Below are 7,512 nucleotides of genomic sequence, written 5' to 3'. Positions count from 1 at the left end.
TATGTATTTCAGTGAAATTGTTGCAGGGTAGTTGTATGCACCATATCATTTTATTGATATATGAAATCAAAGTGTATACTGTATGTATAGATTAAGATATCATGTTAATCAAGCTGTCTCCATCTCTTCAGGACAATATAAAATTTTCAATAGAAAAGCTCCTAGATTGGATACAAGTACAGTACAGTAAAGCCTCCGATAACGACGGTTCAACTAACGGAGATTCATATCCAAGACCCTGGTTAATTTAGGACCCAATTCAATTTACGCCATTATTTTCTTCGTATTTACGACAAAATTAAAAAATATATATTAAATTTTTTTATAAATAGTAACTAATTCCCAATATTATAAAAAAAAAGCCTTGCGCATGGAGGCTGCCGGGCTTGTTAGTGGTGATGCCAGCATCACTAGTATAAACAATCACAGCTGGCGGACCCTTTGTTTTCACGCATCTGAACAGGAAAAGGAGAAAAACTTTCTCAGGTTTCTTACACCATTTTTGCATCCCTATTCAACATGAGCAAGAGAGCAAGTGATGGTAGTGTAGTTTCAAAAGTTAAAAGAAAGTGTATAAGCTTAGCCGAGAAACTAGATGTGTTAAAACGATGTAAAAAAGGTGAGAGGTCTGTGGATATTATATGGAGCAGGCAATGAACATATTTTCTGAAGTGGATCGATTAACAGAACAAAACATTAAAACTTAAATAAACACAAATGACCTCTACATAAAGATGTAGAATAAGAAAAGAAAGCAGCTGTGCAAGGTTCTTTTGACAGCTTTATTATTCAGAGGCCTAAACCACCAACTTCAGCTACACCATCAAATTCAGCTTCAATAGCAACTTCAGGTTCAGTAACAGTTTCAACAACAGCTTTATGGAAAGCTACAGCTTCAGCCAGAATTGAACCTGATGACTTCGTCATCTGAGTAAAAACTCGCACAATATTCATTGGCTGTCCTTATGTTTTAGACTTTACCACCATTGGTGAGTAGAATTTTTGTTTTACATTCGTAAATATTATTTAAAACATATATGAACAGTAAATAAGTGTTGCTTTCATATTCATGTGTAGAGAAATGATGATATGTTTTCACATGTACGCACTTACTGTACATACATTGGCGTTCCCAATCGTCTCGCTTTATTTCTTTACCATTGGTGGTTAGCTACTTCTAGTGTTCCATTTATTAACATTACTTAAAACATACATACCGACGGGTCAAGACGGGTCAAACGCACCTGGCGCTGCTCAGCAGCAGCCACTTCAACTATTATGTTGGCCCATACCAACTCCCTCCCCTGAACCCTCCTCCCCACCGGAATATCAACAAGATCTCGCCATAAGTTACTATTTCATTTGGGAAAGGAATGGAACCAGTGTTGAATAGTGGTGAACAGTGCTTAAGATCAGTGAAAAACAACTCGGCAGTTACAGTTGAGTCTTACCCAAGCTAACCTTCACACAGTGAGGTCCCAGGTACCCAGAGATAATTCCCCTGAGACTCCACGATAGAGAGGCCTGGGACCACACCTCACCCACTTGAGTGAGTGAAGTCCTGTGACAATAGACCACGTGGTGTCCCCACGATGCTACGACACCACGTAGTGAATGGGTTGCTGCAGCATCATGTGAAGTTCCTCATAACACCATCTGCGAGGGAATTACTACACCACATCAGGCCCCTCATACACCATCTGTGAGGGAATTACTATGTCATGTGATGCGCCTCATAACACCATCTGTGAGGGAATTACTACATCATCAGGCCCCTCATACACCATCTGTGAGGGAATTACTATGCCATGTGATGCCCCTCACAACACCATCTGTGAGGGAATTACTACACCACATCAGGCCCCTCATACACCATCTGTGAGGGAATTACTACATCATCAGGCCCCTCATGCACCATCTGTGAGGGAATTACTACACCACATCAGGCCCCTCGCAACACCACCTGTGAGGGAACTAGTACTCCACGTGATGCCCCTCATAACGCCATCTGTGAGGGAGTTACTACACTACGTGTCTGCTGTTCAACACCTAAGCTTACATGATCCACGTGTGTAAACATTAATCTGTATGTTCACTGTATGTTCCTTCACCTTTCTCTAATGAAGGCTTTTGTTAAACCACCAATGTATGTAATAAGTCATTTATGTCTAGTGTATATTTTCAGCCTTTGGGCTGCAAACTTTTTTAATAAAACGTTTATTATTATTATTATTATAATTATTATTATTATTATTATTATTATTATTATTATTATTATTATTATTATTAAATTTTTTTACATTAAGTTTACCTCACTTGCAACCAGGGTTTTATTTTCTTCAGTTTCTTATGTAGAACCATTGTCACTCACGAAAACAATGCCGTCTTGTCTCCTCATGTGCTTTAATATTCTACATATTAATGAATTTTATTGTTCATTTCGCACATATAAAGATTAATCCAATCAAATTCATATTCAGTAATAAATAATAATGAATCTTTTGTACATACAGTCATGCGCCGGTTAACGTCCTAGATACGTTCTTGGAAACGTGACATTAATCGAAATGGACGTTGTCCGATCATCACATAAACGTTGTATTTATACTTATGTGTATGTGATACAGGTGATTAATTTTTATCTCCTGTGCAAAATACATGACGTTTATATTAAAATTATTCACTGTTTTACAAGGATTCCAGCAACGCTGGGCAGATGGGGAAGAGGGAGTGAGCGAGGGGGGCGTGGGGGGAGGGGAGCGGTGTGACAGTTGGCACAGGCCCAGGTTTAACGCGTGTATATTTATCAGTTCTTAAGTGACTAAGCTTCTCTCCTATAAAAAGCCAGTGAAATGACCTGGGTGAATATAATTGACATTGCTGGGATTCTTGTAAGATGTTGATTAATTTGAATATAAACAAGTTTAATTCGCACTAGACATAACAATTTTAGTACCGTAATCAAATTAGTACGTGCACTCCAGCTTTGCACTAAGGTCATGTATTTCTTTTACGTGTCTTTTAGTATGATGTGTGCATGTAAATGGATGAAAATAAATGAAGAAATTTATGTAAATCTACCCAAAAATACAGTTGAAAAACTTTATACCTGTATTATAAAATGTATTACAGTATTATACACTAATGTACTACAATTTTTTTCTCGAGCAAAATATATGACATTTATATTCAAATTAATCTCTGTCTTGCAAGGATTTCAGCAATGCAAATTATATTATCCTAACTTTAGTCTGAGATATTATATAAAATAAATATAAAGAAATCACCAATCTTTTGTCTGGGAACACAAGGAGGGAGGTAGCCAGCCGAGCGTGGGAAGGGGGGGCGGGAGAAGGGGGTGCAGGGGAGGGGGTGAGGAGGTGAGGTGACAGAGTGTCTGGTGTTTGTTTATTTATTTGAGATAAGATTTGACAGTTGGCGCGTGAGAGTGACTAAGCTCTTCTCATAATTTGCCACCCAAATGACCTGGGTGAATATAACTTACATTACTGGGATTCTTATAAGATAGTGATTTATTTGAATACCTGTACAGTATAAACAATCTATATTTGCAATAGACATAACAATTTAAGTATCGTAATCATTTAGTACATGTACAGTACAGGTTTGTTCCATTGTTAACCGAGGGACCACTGTATTGCAGTGTACTTGTACTGTACAATATTGACTAAATTCACTAGATAACGTACACAACTAATGGTTGGTAAAACTTGTCAAGTAAGTGAGTGTCAAGTCTGTCAGTATGAGTGGCACGTGTGAGTGCTTGTGTCCCCCATCATAGGAGCCCGTTTTCTCTCGCTTCAGGACGCCTGAGTCCGTTTTCTCTTAATCTTAGAGTGCAGTGCACCAGAGACTTCATTATTCCTTAGTAATGACACAGAATTTGAAATTGCTACCCCAATTGCAACTGGAGTTGCAATTGTTGAGGCAACTAGATATGTCTGATTACAGCAAATGTGTTATTGTCAATTTGTAGGAATTTGTAGGTGAAAGATTTTATCCTCAATAGATGTAGGTTAACATTACACCTGGAGGCAAATGCTTACTAAAGCCCAAGGAAGGATATTCCTTTAACTCAATATCTGGCCAGTATGGGAAGGATCATGTTGTCTCCATGAGAGGGTTGTTGAGTGGTGGTCAGGGGCACGGACTTATATGCATCGACGCTGATCGGTTGGACGTTAACTGGCGCATGACTGTTTTCTTAAAAAGATAAATGACACGGTGTCCTTAAATGCGCACGTACATGTTTGCGTTCCCAATCCATCTCACTTTTTTTCTTTACCATTAGTAGTTAGTTACTTCTATTGTTCCATTTATTAACATTAAATAACGTTACCTAAAACAAATATATAATTTTTTTTACATTAATTTTACTACAGCTACAACCAGGGTCTTATTTTCTTCATTTTCTTGTGTAGAACTAGCGTCTCGGACTCCCGGCTGTAAACACAAACAAAAACAATGGCGTCCCATCTCCACTTGTGTGACCATATTATTATTAATTTATATTGTATAAGGTGCATTCAGAAACATTATTTAAAGAATATAGTTTGCAATTTTCATTAATTGTATTGTTTTGGGGGGAAGAGAGGGTAAAAAGCCACACAAAAGATATGAAAAGGTCACACTTGGGAACGCATCTCATTATTAGTGCATTATTTTGATGGTAATTAATGATTCACGATGCGATGATTCACCTTACACTTCAATATTGGAGGACACATTACCGTTGTTATTCGAGGCTTTACTGTACTTGAATTCTTTGGAATGGAGACTGGGGTGTTTTGGATACAAATTCGTTGATAGAATCAAAGTAAAGCGAGTTAACATTTTCAATGTTAAGTAAATCACTGTTGTATTTTCAACCACATCATGGAGTACAAGGATTAAGTTGAATCTAATTACTAGAAAAAGTGTGTATATTTCTCACTTGCATCATTGTATACATACAAGATAGGTGGTCGTGAGTAGCTTCCATCATGTACATAAGAAGTATTTGGTCATGAGTGGTGTGTGTGTCCCTACTGATCAATGATGTAGAATGTCTTAGGTTATTTTTTCTTAATATTTAATCTTTATTCTGAGTTCTTTTTTGTGTGTTTTCTTTATTAAATTGCTTCTTCTTTTAGAGATTAAGGTCCACAATAGTCATCTCCTCACTTCATAATATACAACCATGTTGCAGTCGGTCAGTTCGCCTGTTTTCCGTTCAACTTCAATGATCCTGTGTGGTAATGAATGTCTGCTCACTGAGAGGAAATATTGTTTTAAAATATAGTTTTATAATGTCACTATAACATTACAAAGATGATTAATGAATAGTATGTTACGAGCCAGTGTGCATAATACAACAGTACAGTACATAACCTGGGGATGGATTTTTTTCTAAAATCACCTACAGGCAAACCATATATTCTAGAAAAATTCTAAGACCATCATAATATACATAGACACTTATATTAACCAATGGAATAATGAAACAAAGGAAAATATATGAAAATAATGGCAACAACTAAAAAGAGTGAATATTTTGTGAAAAAATCTAGATATTCCCTTGGGTTTTTTCCAATCTACCAGCCTTATATTACTCAAAATTTTTATTTCACTAATACAAAGGGTTTTTTTTATCTAACACTTATTGCCCTTACTTGGTTGTTTGTTGAATAAAACTTTTGTATTGAAAACTGTAATGCATGACTTCACATTGACAAAATTATTTTACTTAATTTTTTGTCACTTTTTCTTGTTTCACATGAAAGAACAATCAGTTTTACATATAATATAGTTGGGTTTTATACGAAAAAAAAATGAATTGGTTGCCGAAAAATCTATCCAAAGAAAAATGAGATTGAGCTTGGCTCTTCCATGCAAGAAGATCACAACTAGCCCATGTTTTGGAGGGGTACTTGTTATAAGCATGGCGGTGTGCCAGAGTGTTAAGGTATATTAATTGCTCATAAAACAAAATAAAATTTGTGGAGCAATATTATTATTATTATTTTTTTTTTAGAATCTAGTCATATTTTTAGCTAATGCATCTTACAATTTAAGGAAATATTTTTTTAAGTTATTTACTGAAATCTCTACATAGAATATAATTTATTCTACTTTGTCAATTAATTACATGTGTTTTTTGTACAAAGGAAATACTGCTTATGTATTAGCAGTGGTTTTGCTATTAATTTTTAAGTTTTGTTATACAGGTACAGGTGGTACCCTTGATATATGAATGAGTCAATTTAAAAAGATAAATAAAAAATCTTCCGTCAAGTGATTTTTCGTATTTTGAATAATAGAAGAAATGTGTAAAATATGCTTCAGTTCCCGATGATGAAAATATTCCAGTACCATACCCCAAAAACATGAAATTGGTTCATACACACAAAAAAAAACCCGTACATTAACTGATGATAAACCGTGCAAAATTACAGTTCTGTAATATATACCTAACACATTAAAAACATTAATAAAATACTATTTATGTGGAGATATGCAGGTAAAACTATTAAGGAAAAGCTAAATCAAAGTTTAACTTAACTGCCAGTGGCTCCATTTGCATAGACTCTGACTGACTCACATGTGGCCGCCCTCTTGTCACCATAACAACGCAGCCTGGCCGCCTCTGCCAACCCTTAGCAACACTTCCCCTCTCACTCTCACACACAAAGAAATGTTTAATTCCTTTGTTTTTGACCAATGATTTCTTTTACTTTTTTTGCATATTCAGTATGTTGGTTTGTGTGTGCATGTAACTGAATGAAAAAAAATGTGAAGACGTTAAGTTTGTATACCTGAAATTATGATTTGAAAAATAACCTTAACATAACTCTTACCTCAACCTGGTAGGGAGAGTGCTAGGGGGATGTGGCCTCCTGGGATGCGTGATTTAAATTTTTGCTGGGACCCAAATTCGTACAAGCAGGAGAAGCTTTCATAACATGAAAACGATTTTGGTAATTTAGGAAATTCATATTAGCAAATCATCGTATCTCGAACCTTCATATATCGAGGGATACCGGTAATTATTAATTCTGAGTTTTCTATTAGTTTTGTCTCCCAAGCATAATATTTCTCTTCTTACCTCTTTTCTTCAGCCCCATGAGAAAGAAAGAGTTAATTGTATTTTAAATGAATATGGCCAAGTTTCATGTAGTAAAGGAGTAAAGAAAAAGTAAGATCTTGTGACAAACTTACACAACATATATTCTTGAGGGGATTGTATAAACTTGTTGTAAAATTCATCCATGAATTGGCATAGACTTCCAGGTATTTTAATTTATGATGAGAGCTTAAATAACGGTGTCATGCCTTACTATGGTTATCATAACTCTTTTGGAATTTCTATCAGACTCTGTAGAGCAGTACAGTATTTATCAAACTTTCTTAATTATCACCCCTGTCAGAAGTAAGTTAGGTTCTTACACTTTAAAAAAAATAACAATACAGTATACTCCAATGACAGAGTTGACTTAAATGTTCACATGACCT

The sequence above is a fragment of the Homarus americanus genome, unplaced genomic scaffold (assembly GCF_018991925.1).
Source record: "Homarus americanus isolate GMGI-L3 unplaced genomic scaffold, GMGI_Hamer_2.0 scaffold46197, whole genome shotgun sequence".
In the NCBI taxonomy this organism is placed as follows: Eukaryota; Metazoa; Arthropoda; class Malacostraca; order Decapoda; family Nephropidae; genus Homarus; species Homarus americanus.
This window is presented reverse-complemented; position numbering follows the sequence as displayed.